Below are 22,220 nucleotides of genomic sequence, written 5' to 3'. Positions count from 1 at the left end.
AGTAGATTCTGAGAAAATAGCCTTTAAATCAATATATATATCTGATCCAGCTTACGGTGCGCTTACCGTACGCGTACGGTGACGTGCGCGAGCGCGATTCTGATTGGCCGTTAGATCTTAGTAAACATTCGAATCGGTCAAAACCAGGAAGCGGCGGCCGCCATTTTCTCTCTCGCACTCTGACAGGGGGTTGAAAAACAAAGTGCAAAAACATGTAAAGGGGCTGTTTAGACAGCTCCCAAGCACCTAGCCATGTCGAGGGAGTCCCCAACGATCCCCCAAGTGAAAAAAGGCAATTTTAATTTTTTCGAAAATCTCGCTGATTACGCTTACCGTACGCGTACGGTAATAAATAATAATAAAAAAAATAAATATCCACATTCTCCCCACCCCGTGTGCAAATGGTGCCCGAAGGGCACCATCTGTGCACGGCTCATTACAGCAAAACAAAACATATATTTTACCTGTCACAACGATGCTCATCATATGTCCTCCATGTGCGCACGGTGCGCGAAGCGCATCGTGCGTTCATGGCCCATCTAGCGTAACGTGGGCACGCGGTGCGCGAAGCGCACCGCGTGCTCACTATGCGCGCACGGAACGAACTGCGTTAAGTGGGCGCGCACGCCACAAATGGCGTAAAGTAACTTAGCATTTAAAAAACCGTACAAATTCACTGAAAAAACCATAGGTTTCACACACGTTATAGTTAGGAATTAGCATTTAAAAAACCTTGCAAATTCACTGAAAAAACCATAGGTTTCACACATGTTATAGTTAGCTGGACATTTTACTGATAAAAAACCAATGAAATTCCCCCGTAATCCTCTGCTGATGACATATGTGTCTTTATGAAAAAAAAATATTTGTAATATATGTATAGCTAAAATTTAATGGAAGAAGACATGGGCAAATAAGTGTCTAAATACAGTATTAGCATCAGCAGAGGATTACGGTCGCGTGAGTTATAGTTGCCTACAGTAACTATAACGGGGGAATTTCATTGGTTTTTTATCAGTAAAATGTCCAGCTAACTATAACATGTGTGAAACCTATGGTTTTTTCAGTGAATATATATATATATATATATATGCTTTTAGACAGTGCTCTGCATCTATTGGCCTGTTGTTGACTCATTTACATTTTTCTTCATCCCACTTCAGCATAAAAATTCTGCTGAAGAGTAAGACAGCTGTGATATCTCCGTCATGGACTGAACCTCCCCAACAAAAACATTTTTACTTTGTTTAGAATGTAATTTAAAATTTAGCACCAACTCTTACCTCTTTTTGGAAATGTTCTTGTATAAATGTAGTTTTGCAATCTAACTCGCAAAATATCAACAGTCCACAACTGAGTAGAACTGAAGTCTCCATCTCATTGGTCAAAAAGGAGAGCATGTTTGCTTTACCACCGTGCCCGATTGAGTAACATCCAACCAACTTCTTGACAGCACAAGTTTCAAGAGCTGCTGAACATATTAGCTGTGGGTGGCATCAACAAGTGTCCGTCTTCCAGGTTCAGGCTGGTGTTCCTTTTCCACCACCGGAACACCCTTCCTCTGAATATACATTCTTCAACTAACTTCCTTAAGTTCAGGAATCTGCTAAAAACTTGGCTCTTTTGATCCCTCCCCTTCCTTTTCTTTTCTCGGTTTTGGGCTATCTGTAGCTGCATCTTTTTTTAAGAAGTCCTTAGTGCCTGGATACCCCCTCTGGGGTAAGCACGACGCTATATAAATCCCTCCTAACATTATATAACCCGTAAACATAATACATGCTAACAGATGTCCTTGAGGATGTAAAATGAACATAAGAGACAGGAAGAGCTCGAGACAAGAATGCAAATTTTCCACCAGACAGGGTCAGAGACTCTTATGAATACCAGACCATTGCTCGCAGACATTCTTCTGCAGACAAGTGCCACCTCGCCATGCCAGCTTTGGCCTCTGCAAGACCCTGGGTACCAGACGCCAACCTTCCTTGAAACCTAACCTGCTACAGGAAGGAGGCCAGGAGGTTGAGATCTCAACCATGTAGCGCCTGAAAATCAGAGCAAGAAGATCCCAGGCGACATCGCCATGGTATGGACCAGATCTTAAAGCATAAGGGCCAAATGTAGGAGAATCGAATGAATATGGAGATCTGACTATAGTAAGGAGCACACATTGGCACATAATTTAGCCTTAGAACAGTACAAGGAGGCGAATATAAAAGCTCATACAGCCTATTTCACAGCAAAAATTGAGGCGGCTAACAACTCCTCTAAGGAACTTTTCAAATCCATCCAAGTATTAGCTAAACCACAGCAGGTTAATCAGTTTATGCCGGATCAAGCCTTCTGCAATAAGATGGCTAATTTCTTTTAGACTAAGGTGCATTTGATCTACAGCGACCTCCTTAACACAGCTCATGTCGCGGACAATTGTAATAGGCCTAGCTAGCTCACAGCGCCACTAGAATAATATCCTCCTATCAACTAAATCAGGATCAACTAATGATCCCTGCCCACTGGCCATTATTCACCTTGTCTCTGGGAAAATTAGTTTACATCTAACCACCCTTTTGAAAAAAGTTGTAGAGTCAGGGATTTATCCTTGTGACTGGAAAAAAGCGTGTGTCAGGCCGATCCTGAAAAAGCCTGGATGCTACAGAGGTAAAAAATTATCGACTTATTTCATGTCTGCCAATAGCAGCCAACATCCTTGAAAAATCAGTCAACAGGGAGTTAACTCAATATCTAGACTCCAATTTATCTGCTTGACTCGAGTCAGCATGGTTTTCGGTCATGTCATTCTACAGAGACTGCTCTGAGTATGGCGACGGAGGAGATCCGCAGACAGGTGGATGGGGCGGGGGGCAGAGCTGTCCTTATCCTCTTAGACCCATCAGTAGCATTTGACACCGTGAATGATACGGTGTTAGTGCGGCGGCTGAAGGCTGTGGGGGTTGGGGATACGGCTCTGGCCCTTCTCTCCTCCTTTCTTGTCTCAAGGGAGCAGAATATACACTTGGGAAAATCTACAATCCGACACATTTCATCTTCCGTGCGGAGTGCCGCAGGGATCAGCCTTGTCACCAACCCTATTTAATATCTATGTCACTCCTCTGGCCAGACTCATCAGAGAGCATGGCTTTACCTTGGTCTCGTATGCCGACGATTCGCAGCTTGTCATATCCCTATGTAAACAGCCAAAGACCACCACCATTAGCTTTCAGGCCTGCCTGGGGGAAATCATGAGCTGGATGAGTCAAAATTTTCTTAAGCTCAACACCGATAAAACGGAGGTAGTGGAGTTTGGCAAGGGCCAATCCCTGTGGAATCAAACTTGGTGGCCGATTGAGGCTGGTGAATGTCCCCGTCCAACAGCTAAGGCCAAGAATCTAGGAGTGATCTTTGATGATCAGCTTAATTTCGCAGCTCAGATTAACTGTCTACCTTCCTCCTGCTTCTTTTTACTGAAGATCTTACGGAAGATTTTCCCCTTCATTCCTCAGGAACTCAGGAAAACAGTGGTAGTAGTTCTTATTCTCTCGAAAATAGACTACTGCAATGTACTCTTTATGGGCATTGACAAAGCGCAGAGGACTAAGTTACAATCGTTACAAAATGATGCGGCACGATTGTTATTAAACATTCCTAAAGGCCATCCAACCTCTGCTGGCATAAGGTCACTACATTGGCTCCCTATCCAGCAACGAGTAGAATTTAAGGCCCTCTGTTTGGTTCATAAGGCACTATATGGAGGTGGTTCGATTAATATTCAGAAACTGTTCTCATGGTACACTCCCAGGAGAAATCTTAGATCCACAAATGCGGGTCTCATTCATATCTCCAAAATTCGCAGAGCAAGATGGGGAGGCAGGAGTCTATCACACTGTGCAGCCAAACTGTGGAATCAGATGCCTATCGCTATGAGACTACAATCCAACAGGCAGCATTTTAGGAAATTGCTAAAATCCTGGTTGTCCCCCCCATACTAATTCACCGGTTTCAACGGTGCAGTCCCTCTTCACACCTTTCAGCGCCAAGACGCCGCAGCATTCAAGCGCTTTACAAACTTATCTTATCTTATAAACTGAGGATGATGCCAGACTGATTCCATGCACCCCTGTAGGATATGTTGTCCCTCAGACCAGCTATCTCGCAGTGCCACCGTTAGATCCCCTAAACCTGAACAGGGAACGAACATTCCTGGCAACGAACTGAACATGACAGCAATATTCCCTCAGGAACAATGGTGACAGACTTCAACTTTAGCTCAGTCACTTGTGCTTTGTTCTGCTTAGAGAAATATACAAAGAATACACAAAGAGGCGTTTTCAATATTTATTTAACCAGAGTGATTCTTGTATGGAATAAATGGGCTGTGATGATCCATAGAAGCAGATAAAAGTTATAATGAGTGTCAACACAGAGAATAAATCAAAGATTTCCACCATCTTGTTGAGACAAATTACATATGCCTATATATAAAAGATTATAACAATCGAACTTACCCCTACGTTGCTCCTGTGTGTCTAGGGTGTGAATGCATTGTCTGGCAAAAGAGAAAACCCCATCTGGATGATTTAACCCCTTTACCTGGTGGGTAAGAGTGTATGACCCTGTCTTGGTCACAAACTGGACAACCCTCACGGAGATGCCAGTCAGCGGCTAGGCGGAATCTTCAGTATGCGGGGACTCATCCAGACCAGCAGAATTGTTTCCTCTGATTATGATAGGAAACAAATAGTTTTATATAACAAAACAGCATCCTTGCCTTGGGCTGAGATTGTTATTGGGCAGCCATTGTTTGTGTTCTACAGATAGCTGTGTTGCCATATGGATGTAATAAAAAGCACATGTTCTATTACGCGCGAGAGGCCTTGCACCAAATGTCAAGGCAGTGTGATAGGATTCTCACAAAGGGTTCTTTGTCAGGAAGGCCGGTGTTTCTGCGAAAACAATCCAAGCGTCACAAGGGCAAAATGTGTGTCAGCTGTTGATGTGGCAAAGAGAAGGCAACTTTACGGGATTTGTGTAAATGCAAGAATTATACTTATTCCTACCGGGCCTAACTCGGGCACATGACAGAGCGAGTTGAAGTAGTTGTTAAGCAGTAATAATTTGAGGTCCTGTTAGTCATATTTCCAGCTCTCTGCTCTAATCAGTCCGCCGCTGGTGGCACCTTATCTTGTCCTTATTAGCTTGCTGGTCATGCAGGTGTGGGGGAGTGGCTAGCGGGTAAAAAGGCGTGTCACCACAATGTTCTTACAGCACCATTGACCTTGATGTTTCCAGGGCAGCTCTGCAGCCTCAGGTGCTGGTAGGTTGGTCCTGACGTGTGGCTAGTGTTCTCTTCCTGTCAGGGCTGCTTCTGGTCAGTAAACAAACACTTATCCTAAGCAGACACTGGAGCTCGGGAACCAGGCTTCCGGGCTGGAGCCCATCAACGAGGGAATGTGGATCACACTGACCTAATATCCAGGATACACTGTTTATGGCCCACCAAGGACCTCAGCATTATCTCCACAAAGTACAGAGCACAGAGGCTTAGTTGGTATTCAGTTGTAACGCCCTGAACGCCTCAGGATCGTTTAACAGACACGATAATGAGGGCGCAACCACTTGTGAAGGGTTAGTTATTTTAATGAAGGCAAAAATAATACAAAGATAAACAAAAGTTATAGTCACTGGAATCCTCCAGGCTAAGTACGTTACCAGCCCACCGCACGGATGGTCCTAACCGTCCTCTGCATATACGCCGATCCCGGCGTATGCCAACAGAGGGCAGAAATGAAATGGCCGACAATGCCAATCGGTAGGCTGTGAGGGGCACGAAGAGTGTTGGGGAGAATCGAGGAGTCAGGGAAACACCCAGCCGGGGTCTCTACCTGAAGGGAGCAGCCGCTCAACCTCTTCCTCAGACTGCACCGGGACGCGGAGTCACCTCCTGGTGATGCGTCACCGATACCCCAATCAAATAGCAAGAAGACTGAACCGAGAGCAGCCGCTCGATCGATCCTGTGGACTTCCGAGTCTGTAACGCGGCAAACACCTCCTGGTGTGCGTTACAGCTGGCAGTCCCTGTATCTCTGGTCTGGCTGGGAGTTACGACTCCAACCAGCAAAAGCGCCACTGCGCTTTGACTCAGCCGAGTCAAGAAGCGAAGCTCAATGGTGGACCGGTAGAGCTTCCGGGTCCTTCACAGGTGACGATGGGGCAAGACACGGCCCAGGGAGTAACGACTCGACCTACCTCCGTTCTTGCCTTTCTGGAGCACCACTCCGGAACACTGCTCTTCACGAAGCAGGTACGTCGGTGTAAACACAATATCCGTCAGCGTTGTACCTCCCGGTTCCTCCCTTTATAGGGCGTGTTTTCCTTGAGTTATGTAACAGCTCTCCTGTTTACATAAGGGCGTGCTTTCCTTGAGTTATGTAACAGCTCTCCTGTTTACATAAGGGCATGTTTTCCTTGAGTTATGTAACAGCTCTCCTGTTTACATAAGGGCGTGTTTTCCTGGAGTTATGTAACAGCTCTCCTGTTTCCATAAGGGCGTGTTTTCCTGGAGTTATGTAACAGCTCTCCTGTTTACATAACCTCTCAACCGCTAAGCATCCTGGGAGATGTAGTCCGTTTTCGCTGGTTACCGTTTTCTTCCCCTCGCATGACAGGAATTCTTGACATCAGTCCAGGGGAACTGGGAAGCAAGCAGCCAATCAACAAGGAGATTAGTTTGATGTGTTAGGCAGCCAACCACTCAGAGCAAGATTATTTCTGCCTTCTTCCTTGCCAAGGTCAAACAGAACTCCTGCAGGGGCATATGTGAGGAAAAGGGTAATGTCCACATCTTTCCCTCTAGAACAGTGGTCTTCAAACGTTTTAATGCCGCCCCCCCAGTGAAAAAAAATCCATGAGCACCTCCCTAAATTTTTTCACAATTCTATTAAATTGGCTCGGTTTGAATGTGTCTAGACGTTTTTAAACATTGCAGTTAAGTTGTGATTCCTTTTTAAAAATGCAACCAAATACATAACTGCCAAACATGCTATTCTGGTCAGGCAGGCCTTAATAATGTGTTAAAGTAGCCACAGTGTGATTATTAGAAAAAGGGGTGTGGGTTTTGAACAATATTTGAAGGCCCTTGGTTTTGAACAATATTTGAAGGCCCTTCCCTCCTGACACCTTCTCCCAGCCAGGGTATACATGACAAAAGATGTTTGTGATGGCCCATGACAGAGCGGATTACTGTTGCTCATTGTTTTCAGCTGAAAGCAAAACACTGTTATCAGCAAAATGATTCTTTTGGCCAGGGCCTGGTGCCCTCGGGATCACTTGAAGACCCCCCAGTTTGAAGACCCCCTCAAGCGGGCAGAGGCAACACTGCAAGTATTTGTTCATTGAGTTGGAGTGCAATTATAATCTTGTAAGACGCCCCTTGAAGAGTTGAATGTTCGAGGTGTAATCAAATTTCAAGTCAAGCGGTCCGTCTTCAACCTATTAGTGAATTTTGATTGAATTGTCAATAGAGTCCAAGGGGGCTAAATGTAGAGGCTGAAGATGACAGGGGACTAGAATGTTCTCTTTGGGACTCCACAAATGATTGGTAGCTTCAGGGATCAGGGAGCGTCCAAATGGATGAACTGGTGTCTATTGGAACGGGAGATGGAGAACTAGGGAAAGACTTTGCAGTGAATCCCATTCGGGATTCCAGAGTGTGGATGAAGGCTGGGTGGTGATTTATGTTGTTGAAGGCCGATGATAGGTTCAGAGGAATCAGTAGGTAGGGGTCATATTTGTCTGTGGTCAGGAAGGCGCCATCTAAAATTGATAAAGTGGTGCTTTCATTGCTTTTGCATGATCTAATGATCATGGTTGATGTGCTTTTGCAGTCTTGTGCAGACCGCTTTTTCAGTGATATTGCTGATGTTGAGTAGATGGGAGATGGACCAGTCATTGACGATGAAATCCAGGTTTACGAAGGGATTCTTTAGGAATATAGAATCTGGCCAATCCTGAGGGCTTGTGGGAAGAGTCCTTGAGTGAAGTAGGCATTGACAATGGTAAGTACGGAGGGAGAGCTTCTCTGGAGAGGGCTTCAATGGAGGGTGAGGATAAGATATCTTCTACTTAGGGAGGTAGCTTTGAGGGAGTGTGGGCTGTTTATTGGAAACACAATGGTAGTTGACAGATCCCTTCGCCAGAAGGACAAGCTGCATCCCAAACTATGGTAGACGGAATGGATAAACGGGTATCTCGTCCACAGTATTACAAGTGCCATAGGATATAATGCACATTTGCGACAGAGTTTCCCATCAGCTAAACTCAAAATCAGGCTCCAGTGTTGGAGAAACAGTAAACAGGGGCTTTACCCCTTATTGTTTGCATACCCTATCACAGTGTATGACAATGGTCCATGTACAGGGAACTGGTAATCTTGTACCGGTTACGAAATCCTGTCTAGGACTGAAAAGCGTCCAGGTTTTACTCCGTCTGGGATTACCAGGAGTCGTAAACCCTGAGCACGCTTTCAAAAGCAGGTGGATTTCACGCCTGTAAATGGCCTGACAATGCGGAAAACATGCAGAGTCACCTGGCAAATAAGCATCCAAGTGTTGTTCCGGATTACAGGACAATTGTGCTAAATGAACCAGTGTCCTCCCGCTTCGCTTAGGACAAAGCACTGCAGGTAAATGTGGGGTTGACAATGCTCTGCTCCCGGAGGGGGGTGGAAGAGGGATGAGCAGGGGGTGCAGGTAAGTGGTGTACTAAAGTCCTGAAGACAAATAGCAGACAAATGGAAGCTTGCGGTTGTCAAGGCAACGCAGCAATACACATACTCATGTGGCATAAAGCTGGTACAAAGGGCAAGACTCCTGTAAGGTTTCAACGGCATCGGGCTGGCGCGTGTGATTCCTCCCCCGTGTTTCTCTGCAAGCTATCCTGTTATCTCATTACAGAGCCCTCCCCATTGCGTCTCTCTGGATGGGCACAAGACAGATTGTCTTAGAATCCTGGTGACATTATGTGACATTATGTTATGTTGTGTTCAGGGCCAGACTCCCCTTTAGGGCAATCAGGCAGTGCCCGAAGGGCTAGTGTGGCGGGTCAGTGTGTATGGCCCAGTTTTCTGGCTCTTTGTGGGCCTGTTTTATGGTTTCATGGGCTAGTTTTTACGGCTGATTTCTCTGATATTTCCACAAACATTGTCTGCAGCGGGCGCAGATGCATGCAGTCTCCCCTACCTTGTAACACACCTATTTCACCTATCTTTACAGCTTCAAAACTGGCCCAGTATGCAAATGTTGGCCACTTTGTTACCTATCAGATTTGCTAATAGTGGCTACTTTTACTTTGCAGCCCGGGTTATCATCTCTCCCACCCTGAGTCAGGTACTGTTTTTTTATCTTATAAAGAGCAACATGTACCATACTTTGCAGCCCCGGCTTATCTTCTCTCCCACCCTGACTCAGGTTCTGTTTTTTGGGTAAACATCCATTACAACGCAGTCATTAAATTGCTTTTATAATGCAGCTGTGACAACGCAACTACCTTTACATCGCACGCCATTACAATGCATGTCACTACAACGCATGCCATTACAATGCACACCATTACAATGCATGCCATTACAACGCATTATAAGGTAAGTAATAGAGACTTTTTACTATTTAAGGTGGGTATGGGCTTTGGGGTAGATGAGAATAGTACTTTTTACCCCTACACTATCCAACACTTTCCCTACTGTTGCACTCACTGGAGTGGGAATAGTAATTTTTACCCCTACACTATCCAACACTTACCCTACTGTTGCACTCACTGGAGTGGGAATAGTAATTTTTACCCCTACACTATCCAACACTTACCCTACTGTTGCACTCACTGGAGTGGGAATAGAAATTTTTAACCTTACAATATCCAACACTTACCCTACTGTTGCACTAAAAGCATTATGCATTGTAAGGGTATGTGTTGTAATAGAATGCGTTGTAATGGTAGTTTTAAAAAATGCGTTTTAATGGCATGGTTGTAAAATCATGCGATGTAATGGTAGTTGCGATGTAAAAACCGCGTTGTAAAAGCATGCGTTGTAATTGTTTGCGTTGTAACCACATATATTCATATTTTTTTCTTATAAAGAGAAACATGTACCACAAGTAGTTTCTTATTAGGGCCAGCCTTCTAGCACACAGAACTGGTGCCCCCCCTTGTAGATGGCAACCAGGTGAGAATTTTTTGGTGGCAGAATTTGTTGAGGCTCCACAGCGGTGATCCTACTTCTAAATCAGATGGGGGAGCCATGAGTTTGACGGAGCAAGAGCCCATCCGATTTCCACCAAACCCCAAATTACACCCATAGCTTTTATAAGGTGAACCTCCCTGAAGTTATAGTCAAAATAATTAAACTTATTAGAGGACAAGATACTGGCCGCACTTCGCTGTACCATGGTAATTCCATTTTTCCTAACACAGATACAGATTATCGGTTACTAGGACACCATTACAAAGAGCATTGAGCGAGGGGGCTTCTATCATGCTGGAGAGCGTTCCTCAGAAACACACGGCGCTTATTGAAGGATGATGTCTCATTCCCTATCGATCCACGCATTTAAAGTATTTGGACAAAAGATTTCTTCCATATATCGTTTTATGCATGAAGGATTATTGAACAGTAGGCGTTGCATACATTAGCAGTGTTTACACATGCTACCAGAATCTATACCGTGGTCCAAACACAGGTGGCCTTAGCCCTGATGAGACCCGCTTATTGTTGATCGGGTCGAAACGTCGACAGTGCACCCTTGGCTGTAGAGGGATTGATTTATTTGTAATACCTCAAAGGATTTATTGGCAGGATTGTTGATGTTTTGAAATATCAGAACCTTGGGTGCTGGTTTAAATATGGTGTTTCGGCGATGCCTAATAGAATGGTGTCCCTTCCGTCCAGATGTGATTGTACCAGGTCTTGGAAAGCTGTTTTTGAAGCTGCTTTCTGGGAGAAATGTTTCTCCTTAGGACAGTCAGCTGGTGACCGGTCTTTTTAGTGATGTGTTTCTTGATTGTAAGGCTAGTGATGGGGTACACCCATGCAATTTGGCATGTGGTGGTGGTTTGGAGTTGAATCTTTCCAGGTTCATGCCACTATGTTATGCATGGACAAATTGTTTGTTAGTGAATAGTAGAAATACAGCCTTGGTAGCATAGAGTGTAAGAGAGATTCTGGTCATCTGCCTGAGTAATCTGAAGACGCCCCTTGAAGAGTTGAATGTTCAAGGTGTAATAAATAGAATTTCAAGTCAAGCTGTCCGTCTTCAACCTATTAGTGAATTTTGATGGTATTGTCAATAGATTCCAAGGGGGCTAAGTGTAGAGGCTGAAGATGACAGGGGACTGGAATGTTCTCTTTGGGACTCCACGTGTGATTGGTAGCTTCAGGGATCAGGGAGTGTCCAAATGGATGAACTGGTGTCTGTTGGAAAGGGAGATGGAGAACTAGGGGAAGACTTTGCAGTGAATCCAATTCAGGATTCCAGAGTGTGGAGGAAGTCTGGGTGGTGATTGATGGTGTTGAAGGCCAATGATAGGTTCAGAGGAATCAGTAGGTAGGGGTCATATTTGTCTGTGGTCAGGAAGGCGCCTTCTAAAATTGATAAAGTGGTGGTTTCTGTGCTTTTGCATGATCTAATGGTCATGGTTTTGCAGTCTTGCGAGGACTGCTTTGTCAGTGATCTTGCTGATGTTGAGTAGATGGGAGATGGACGAGTCATTGACGATGAAATACAGGTTTACAAAGGGATTCTTTAGAAGTATAAAATCTGGCCAATCCTGAGGGCTTCTGGGAAGAGTCCTTGAGTGAAGTAGACATTGACAGTGGTAAGTACGGAGAGAGAACTTCTCTGGAGAGGGCTTCAATGAAGGGTGAGGATAATATATCATCTACTTAGGGAGGTAGCTTTGATGGGGTTGAGGAATCCCACACTTTGTGTAGAATGGAGGAGTTTGAAGGATGACCATTATGGGGTGGACAGTCAGGAGGAAGCTGACTTGGTGCTGCCAGTATGCTGATGTAGCTTCTGTATTTTTTCGCTGATTGCATTGCATCGGTCTATGAAGTGTGGCATTGGTGGCTAAGGTAGGGTTTTGATGCAATGCTTGATTGTCTCGAAGAGTAAATTCCTTCATTGGTAGCTTGATGGGTTTGATGTTTAATTTGGGCTTGGCTGATGTCATGAGTTGTCTGAATGTAGGGTAGTGGGAGGTTTTTGTGACCTCTGATTTACTTTCATTTGTTTTCCTGTCTGTTAATGGGTTGTTTGTTGTCAGTGAGGCCAATGGAGAATCAGGATGCTGATGTTCAGATTTGAAATTTTTGGTTAGTTGGTGTTCATATGGTTTTGTGGGAGTTATTTTGAACTTGTTCAGAAAGGAATTGTTGTCATATGCAAGTATGATGTGGAAGTCATAAGTGCATCAGAGATGGAGGGATCCTTAAATGGATCTGAAGAGTTTTTATACTCTTTTTCGGCTGACCGTTATGTGTTGGTTGGGCATGAAGCAGGGTCATGGGAGCGGCTACAAGGTCAGCGCAGCCTAGGATTGTGGGTGATTTACAATGGATTATTGGTGACTTTGAAAAGACAGTGTGGAGGATGTGGCCTTTGGAGTGGGTTATTTGGCAAGCAGTACCAAAATGTGCAAGTGGATGAAGAGGATACTGTCTCTTGTTTTTATTGTGCAATTGCTGGGGCTTGTTGGGTAGATGAAAGGTTCAAGAGGTCCATGTATTCTCTATGAAGGTTCCTGTCTCAGAGGTAAGGTGGAAGGTGGTCGACTGAGCTGTGGAAGTGGGCAATGGTAAAAGTAGAGGTCCTTCTATTTGAGTATTACATGTTTGCCTTGGGTTCTGGACATGAGGACTAATGCAGGACGGCGAGGTCCGTTTCTGTGCAAATGCCTGGTTACTCACCGGTAATCTTCATTACTCCGAGTCCTGGTCTTCCCGTTCCATTCCTTAACAGTGAGCAGCTTGTCTGCTCCTCAGAAAACCTATGCCTAGCAGAGCTTTAACACTTCCCCCAATATGGCGCCACCTAGTTGGTGTGCATAAAGGGGCAAGTGTGTCAATACACCATCCTGATAATACCAAAGAAACCCAGAGAAGAAACACAAAACAATTACCTGGAAAAAAACAGAGAGGGAGGGAAGGGCTCAGGAATGGAATGGGAAGACCAGGACTTGGAGTAATGAAGATTACCGGTGAGTAACCGGGCATTACCTCCTCGTCCGTCTTCCCATCCCATACCTTATCAGTGAACCCATACCCAAGCGCACGGTGATTTCAAGAAAAAAAGACCAGGAAATGCATCATGACAGGTCCTTTAATCACAAGGAAAGCAGTACAAATCACAAACCATGTACAGCAGACAAAACATGAGCACCAAAGGCAGCCGAGGCCGCCATCCCCAACTGAAGATGGTAACGGGAAACAAAGGTGTGGGGAGAGGTTCCACATGGCAGCATTACAAATGTCACGCAAGGAAGCACCTTTAAACATGGCCCAGGAGGAGGAGACACCCCGGGTTCACCTACCTGGACAGAAGTAGGGAGAGGACAGCGAGCAGACTAATAAGCCAAAATAACAGCACACTTCACCCAACGAGTCAAGGTGGACAAGGAAGGACGAAGATGCTTCCCAGAGAGCCCGTACGTAACAAACAAGGAATCAACCTTCTGAGAAGCACTGGTCTGGTCCAGATAGATGCGGAGAGCCCTCAACACATCCAGAGTATGCAGAACCTCCTCTTCCGGGGAGGAGGATCAGGGGAAAAAACAGGAAGGACAATATCTTCCTGATAGTGGAAAGAAGACCAAACATTGGGCAGAAAAAAATGACTAGGACGCAGAATCACCTTGTCAGAGCAAAAGTGCAAAAAAGGGGGGGAAGCCATCCAAGCACCAAGCTCACCAACCCACTGCCCAGAGGAAATGGCCACCAAAAAAAGAACCTTAGCCAATAGGAACTTAAGGTCCACAGAGAGATAAGGCTCAGAAGGGGGCCCAGTCAAGGTCTGCAGGACCAGGGGAAGATCCCAGGCCGGGACAGGAGAGTGAAACTGGACGCTGCATCAAAGTCGAGCCACTAATGGGGAGACAGAAGCCACAGGAGAACCCCGAAAGGCAAGAATGGCAGCCCACTGAGCACGGAGAGTGGAGACAGCCAGAACCATAACAAACCCATCACGCAAAAAATTCAGCGCCCGCACAGCAGCACTGGAGGAGGAAGACCAACCCTTCCCCAGGCACCAGGAGGAAAAGTGTTTCCAATGACGGCCATAAGAAGTCAGGGTGGAAGGCCTATGAGACAATTGGATGCTCTGGGCCACCTCGAGAGAACAACCCTGGTTCAACAAACCTAACCTCTCAAGTGCCAAAACCCCAGCCGGAGGCGATGCAGAGAAGTCATGCTGAGAAGAGGAGTACGCAGCGGAGAGGGACAGAGGGGAAGCTGCCAATGGGGACACACCAAAAAGGGCAGAAAAAGGGGAAAGCAAGGCTGTCGGGACCGCTCCAGCACAACTAGAAGAACTTCCGCCCGATCCACCCGAATCTTCCGGAGGACTCAGGGGATCAAGGCAATGGGCGGGAAGACAAACAGGAGTACAAGGGTCCATGGAACGGAGAAAGCATCGATCGCCCAGGCCCGCCAAAGAAGGAACAAGGCGAACAAGGCTGCAAAAATGAGGAAGAAGGGCAGAGTCCCACGAAGCAAAGAGATCCGTCATGGAAGGCTGAACCGGTAGAGAATCCGATTGAACAGAAGAGGGGACAGACACATGGTCACCGAGGAAGGAAACACTCGGCTTGGTGAGTCCACAGGCCCACTCTCCCTCCCCGGAAGATAGACAGCCGTCAGAGAAAGGAGATTCCGCTCAGCCCACAGACCGATCCTCCTGAAAAGGAGAAACAGAGACCGGCACATACCCCCCTGCTGATTCACATAAGCGCGAACAACCTGGTTGTTGGTCTGAACAGAGACAGCACGGCCCAGAAGGAGGGGAGCAAACCACAGAAGGGCCAACCAAACCGCCCTCAACTCCTTCCAGTCCGACAACTGGAGAGCCTCGATCCGAGAGCACCGACCCTGAGCCTTGGAAACCCCCAGAATGGCACCCCATCCCACGGCACTGGCATTGGTCAACAACACTACCACGGCCGGAGGAAGAAGGTCGAAACGCCAGGAGAGTGACCACCAGGGGCCCCCCATGCCACGACCACTGCCACGAAAGGACTATTGAGCACCCCTGGCAGAAGGAAAGCCAAAAGCACGGCGATAACCAAACCCACGCCCCCGAGAAGGAGGGTGAACAGGAGCCACAAGCTTACAATTCTCAGCCGACTGCTTGACCAAGTCCTCCAGCTGGGGCCTAAACACTTTGGAACCGACAAATGGCAATTTAAGCAGGACCAACTTCGGAGAGGACTCCGCCTTCCAAGACCTTATTCAGATATGACGACGAGCAGCAATGAAAGCCCAAGAAGCCGCCGCCGCCACAGACAAATTATCAAAGGAAATGTCAGAGAGATAGCACACCAGCAGTTCCATGAGAGCCAAGAGAGAGGATGCATTCTCCCCCTCCTGCAATAGAAGAGCCAGGGCCTGGAAATCTTTCAACAGGACCTGGCCCATATAGTTGAAGTAGGTCGTAGCCCGGACAGCAAAGTTGGAAGTGTGTAGGAACACTTCACGGCCCCTTCCAACCATTTATCGTCAGCGTCAGCCGGAAGGGCATCACCCGACAAAACCAAGCCCTGCGTGGAAAGGCCAGCCAGCAAATTATCAACCTCGATGGACTAAGGGAATTCAGCAGGAAACCCCTCCGACTGATAACACTTACTCAAAAAGCGAGGGAAAACGGATTTGTCAACATCTCGCCACTCATGGGGTCAGTACCTTGTGCACTGCGCCGTGCAAGAAGTAATAGACATTGGAAAAGGAATTGAACGTTCACTTGAATCTTCAAAAGTTCTTGCAACTGAAACTGTTCATTCGGACGGGGAACACCCATAGGGGAGGCATGCAAGCAGACTGAACAGAGGATGCTCTGCGCCGCAGTCCTGGAAGCCTGAGGGCCCGCATCCTCTAAAGCAGGGCGTGAAGGCACCATCTGCGAGAAGCGGCAGCTAGAGCAAGCCGCCGCCACAACAAAGTAAGCCATATTGCACACACCCGCTGAAGCCGGGCGACTGCCAGCAAAGTAGAGCCGCTTGAGAGTCAGACATAGCGGGATAGAAACCCAGACCCGTCAAAGCCCAAGTGCTAACCAGACAGGAAAGCGGCCGCTAGAGCAGACCACCGAAACATAGAAAAAAACAACTGCTTCCGCCATAAAATAAAACAGAACACATCCCCAACCACTCGCCTAAAGCAGCGTGCAAAGGGAAAGAAGGCAGAAAAGCGGCTGCTAGAAGGCCGCTAAGAAAATAAAAGGAAAAATCACTTACCCGACCACTCGCTCTGCCAGGTACACGGAAACTGACAAAGTCAGAAGAAGAAATAACAGGATGTTGTATTGACGCACTTCCTGCTTTATGCACACCAACTAGGTGGCACCATATTGGGGGAAGTGTTAAAGCTCTGCTAGCTACAGGGTTTCTGTGGAGCAGACAAGCTGCTCACTGTTAAGGAATGGGACGGGAAGACGGACAAAGAGGTAATGTAATTTTCACGCTCAAGGGTGCAACCTGTGGGAACCTGAGTGACTCAAATGTGTGCGACTCAGTTCATCTCCCCTTTGGTGTTCCCAGAACCAGGGCCACCCCTAAATGGTATTGACCGGGACAGCGCCCTGGGTGAAAAGAAAATGTGGTGTTTGTTGTGGGGGCGGGGGGTCATTGCGGTGTGACGGCAGGAGGTGTGAGGAAGATGGGAGGAGGGCAGGGGAGCTGGTGGCTTGCTAACAATTATGCTGAGGTACATTAGGGCTGATTTCAAAGTCTTTAACGGGACCCGATTGAGACCACGTTGTTAAAACGGTAGCGGCAGTTTCAGTCGATAACCTTTCAAGTATTGCCCGGCGGTAATCGCCTCTTATACCATTCGATGTTAAACCAATAAAGAGGCAGGCGCCGGAGACTGGAAGGCAGGAAACTAAGTTTTATTCCGTCGGAGCAGAACACATCAGATCAGACAGCAAGGTATCGTCACGAGGTGCTCTAACTGCATCTCTGAGGCCTGGCCTCTTATACACAGGTTTATGACTTTATTGCAGAGTTATCATACATGGCACATTCTTGAGATTGTCTTGGAACATGAAAGAACATCCTCGGAATACCCACTTCGAGCTCGTTCCCACACATATCTACAGTGGAAGTCCCCACCCCATCCACAGTAGGAGATGGCTATCACACAGCTGGACATTCCGCCAATTCCCGGGGGTGTGTGCGACCGGCCGGGTCTCAGGGGGTAGGGGCTTTGATCTACTGTAATCCCTTTGATGTGGGGTGTTTCCCTTACAGTAGGGGCAATAAACTGCATCCGCAGGGCTAGGTGATGGCTTGGGATCGGTTCGGACAATGGGGCGCAGAGGAAGGGGGTTATCAAAGAGATGCATGACCATGTATGGGATGTCGGTCAGGCGCGGGGTGTGATTCCATGGCAGGGTCGCGCAGAAGGAGAGGGTTTATGGCCCGTGTATGAGAGAGCGGGGGTGGCCGGCACGCGGGGGATGCTTGCAGCGCCAGGGGAACGTGCTGGCGATCGACAATGAGCGGGGAGAGAGAGTGGGGTGCCTAATATGGCGGCCGTGCGTTCGCTGTGCGTGGCGCTGGGGAGAGGCAAGATGGCGCAGATAATGTTCAGTTACAAGCTAAATTTCCACAGTCCTCCCTTTTAACATATCTCGCCAGCTTGCCTGGCCGACATTCACCTTCGTTAACCCTTCAGCTATAATACCGTTAATGTTTTTCATACATTTCTTAAAGATACAGAGTTTTTAGGGCAGGCAGGAGTAATCTGACACATTTGTACATAGTTACATACAGTTGATAAAGTAGGCGAGGAGGCAGTACATACAAAATTACATCAGCTGCGCCGCATGTCGGGCCCAGGGATAGGAGGAGGGGAGCTTGTTTGAGCACAAACAGGATACTGTAAAGCAAAAAATGTTTCTGGCAAAACAAGGGATATTTCGTACATTACTTAAGGCCCAGACTTCGTGTGGATCAAAAATAGTCAGTACAGTCGTGTGCATGGCTGGTGTTGTATGAACGTCTTTATACAAAGTTAGATTTTCTTAACTTCTCAGTGTACAGTCGGAAGTGACTGACGCAACATCATGAAAACTCGATAGGAAGATAGTTAATATAAAAAGGGTGGTTGGGAGAGGATTTCAACTTAACATGAGTTCTTCTTTCCAGTGTCCTATTATAAAGAGCCATCACTGGTAAGCTCTTATTGTTGTTCTTCTTTTGTTGGCACTGTTGAGCACCGGCGGTGGAGCTAAGGTCCAGCTCAAATCCAATTTCTCACGTGGCAGGGTGTGACCATTCGTTGTTCTTCGATCACAGTCCTGTTCTCTAACACAGTTCATCATAGGTACTTCGAGGCAGGGTACCCGCTTTTTGTTCTTCTGTAGTTAAGTCAAATTCAAAATCCATATAAAAGAGGGAGAGAGAAGGGTGTGACGTGCTTCGGGATGCCGAGGGAAGAGGGGGTGGAGTGGGATCGGATCAAAATGCGGACCAAGGAGAGCAGAATCTTCCAGCACTGGGCCCATCAATCAGGCCCGACGGGTTGGGACTTCAGGCACGCTGGTCAGTGAGCAGGGGGCCTTGATATAGCCCTTCGTTCTATCGCTTATCATCCTGATAATGGTGCCTTGTCTTACGCCCTTTTTGCTTCGTTGCTTCCCCCTTGGTCGATGCCATAGGTGTTCCATGGTCCGCAGCCAGGCTGTGCGTCACGTCCGACCCCTCTCTTCCGATGGCAGCAGGTTATCTTTGAATGAGTACAAGAAACAAAATCTTAGAGAGTTGGCAGGGAAGACATTTACACACTTCATCCTCTCTCCCAACCACCGAGTAGTTGCGGAAATGCTTTTATCGGTTGCTGTATGATTGATGTCTATTAACTCTGATGTTAGTGTGCGTGTTACTAATCTATTAATCATTGCTGTGGTGCAGGTTTCTGTGGGTGTCCCGGTCCATCGTCTGGCCTGCTAGGTGTCGATTCCTGCGCCCTATAATCGTTGCAGGAAGCCTGACATCTGTCAACCTTCTGGTCTATTAAAAAATTCGAACCGGCTTCTCCGGTAGAGACTCGTTCATCTCAACACAAGTTCTGTTAATACACATTTTTCCTCCGAGGACTGCTAAGTTTATGAAAAAAGTGCGAGGTGCTACTGTCATGGGTTCATAGGTATCTATTTCGGGGAGGGACATAAGCTAAACATTTTTCTTGCTGGAGACAATAGGTAACCCTTATCAGTTTAGGCGATGTATTTTTTTGAGAATAAGGTCATCAGCTGTTTCGTTCGAAATACTCTGAGACGGCTAGTATAGGGCTGGGGTTATTTTGGGAGAACGGGGTGCTTAGACATTCTATTTCGGGGTAATTGGGCGGGGGCAATTCTGGGCGGTGGAGATGGTGTTGTTAAAGCTCTAAAAACGAAAACCACTGACATATAGTCCCCGTGATGAGGGCCAAATTGGGAGACATCAGTCGTCTTACCTGTCCTTTCTTTCTCAGCCAATTAAGTTCAACATTTGCAGAAAGGAGAGGTAGTAACGTGGTAAAGTACGGTTGGTTTTTGTTTCTGCCAATTTGTTCGAACACCGTCGTGTTTCAGGCCAATTATACACTTACCGAAGAGGTATGTGTCGTTAATTTATTCAAAAAGAAAGAGGGAAAGAAAGCCTTTAGTGAGGGAGGGAGAGAGAGAGAGAGAGAGAGAGAGAGAGAGAGAGAGAGAGAGAGAGAGAGAGAGAGAGAGAGAGAGAGAGAGAGAGAGAGAGAGTGAGAGAGTGAGAGTGAGAGAGAGAGAGAGAGAGAGAGAGAGACGGAGACGTGTGCATCAAGTAGGCTATTTGGCATATGTACGACACAAAACGAGAGAGAGAGACATGTGTACGATAATAGGCCACTTGGTGCACACACACAACATGGAGTAGCATGGGTCTGTTCTATGTAAGAAAACACAAGCGGGGGAAAGACATAAATTTGGTGATCACGCACACACGAATACCGGATAGGGTGTGACAGTACATGCATCAAGCGCAGAAACTTAAGACGGAGACTCAGGGCTACGTTGAGTATGGGGACCTCTCCTTTCCTGTCCTCTTTCCTATGCATGCTGCGTATTTTCAGTATTTTGTAGTTTATCTTGGGGGGGGGGGGGGTGTCGGACCTTTTACTCCCCTCCCTTTGATCGATGGACGAGCACTTCAATCATACGATGACGCTCTCTTCAAGCGACCCAAGCATGAAATGCATACACATTCATACCGTATAATTGTAGCACACACGCACAATCATCATACCATACAGTTTTTTCATGTTCCCAATGGTGGTCTGCACTTTGCGCATTATCCCACAACGTTTGTCTATATTTTTCCCTATATTGAACACGGTGCGGTCCATGTCCACTCCATTCTTCAGTCGGAACTTCGTCGTGACCTATAGAGGGGAAAAAGAGGGGAGGGGATGTGCAGTATTCAAAGTACCTTATCGCGCGTAGACACGAAAAAGTTCTACTTACCACGTACCAGGCTAGCCGCAGGAGTGGGTAATACCACAGACCTATTATTCTTTTCTTCCTAGACAAAGATGCTCTATTTCATTCATCTCCTAAATTCGGGTTCCCTGGTCGTACATGCATTTCTCAATCGGTCGTGTATTATGGTGCAAGATACCATACCTTGCATTCGGCATATACCTTAAGCTATGGTTGACCATTTTCTGACAACTCTTGGAAAAGACAGGTGTGACGGGCACAAATTCCGTTAATCAAAAAGATTCATGTAAATGGGGTCTGCATGATCTGTTTTCTATTGATTGGGAGTAACAATCATTTATTCAAAAGAAAAATCTTTATCAACCTATGTGATTTGTCATGACACTGATTCCGTAATTCTTTCAAGAAGCCCTTTATTTAAAACAATGTCAGTATACAAATACGGGCCTACAACCGTTCAGGCCGGCCACGGCGTGAGAGGCGTCGAGTATCATGAGCAACACTATCTTAGCATAAAAGAATAAAAACGCTAAATAAAAATGGGTAGGTCAGCAATCAGTAAGGTTGTACGTATGTTCGGTCAGTACCCTTCCCGTCCCTCTGCTCATCATGTGTGGAAATATCACATACATATCCTTTTAACACAAATGCCACGTGACTGGAACGCCACAAGGAGTTGTAGGCCTCTCCTACATCGGCGCCATTTTGGGGCGAGGTCGGGCCAGTGTACAGTCTAAGTCTTTCCATGAATTAGCTGTTGGACCAGAATTCCTTTCGGTAGTTCGAGAACTTTCGTTAGCGTCAGCTTGCGTCAGCATGGCGTCACCGCGATCTTGTAGCAATGCCGTGGTCCGTTCTTGGGGCGGGGCAGCAGGCGGGTTCTTCCGCCGACGCCTTGAATCAGTCTTTCTCACTGCACCAAGCGGAGGCAAGGTGGCTGCCGCCCGGGGCAAAGAACAATGGCGGCGGTTTGTCCTTACCGGAAGTCCGCGGGAGTCGAGGGCCAATGACCCTCGCAGAATCTGCAAAGCTGTGGTGGCGTTTTTCCAAGGGTGGGGCCCGTGCCCAAGCAGACAAGCTTTCGAGTCCAGAATCGTCTCACGGTGGGCTAGGCCTGGATCCGAAGAACCGACCGCCGGAGTCCAAAGGCAGCAGCAGCAGCAGCTCTTCGGTACAGCCACCGGGGTGGGTCCAGTAGCAGCGACAGCAGCAGTTCGGATGGTATCGCCACCGGGGTGGGTCCAGTAGCAGCGACAGCAGCAGTTTGGATGGTATCGCCACCGGGGTGGGTCCCCGATTACTCGGCTGCGGGGGCCCACTCCTCGCGTCGGGCGCTAGTGGCAATCCTGGTGAACCTGTGCTTGGGTGGTTGTCCAGCGGTCGAGTGCAGGGGCGCCAACTCAGCCGAACGGCGAATGAAGTGGCAGGGTGCAACTCAGCCGGCCGGCGAGTAAAATGGCAGGGTGCAACTCAGCTGGCCGGCGAGTAAAATGGTTGGGGTGC

The 22,220-nt window shown here is 47.2% G+C and overlaps 1 long non-coding RNA gene across 1 annotated transcript in view; it reads left to right on the top strand.

Annotated features, from left to right (window-relative positions):
- The first annotated feature begins 9,343 nt into the window (after positions 1-9,343).
- Positions 9,344-22,220, top strand: part of LOC146772407 (uncharacterized) — a 60,940-nt gene continuing 48,063 nt past the window's right edge. Inside the window, exon 1 of the long non-coding RNA XR_014972357.1 lies at positions 9,344-9,377. This is a non-coding gene — a long non-coding RNA (uncharacterized LOC146772407). The remainder of the gene's footprint in view (positions 9,378-22,220) is intronic.

The sequence above is a fragment of the Triturus cristatus genome, chromosome 12, assembly GCF_964204655.1.
Source record: "Triturus cristatus chromosome 12, aTriCri1.1, whole genome shotgun sequence".
Classification (NCBI taxonomy): domain Eukaryota; kingdom Metazoa; phylum Chordata; class Amphibia; order Caudata; family Salamandridae; genus Triturus; species Triturus cristatus.
The sequence above is the reverse complement of the archived record's forward strand: the minus strand, read 5'-3'. Positions and strand labels throughout refer to the sequence as shown.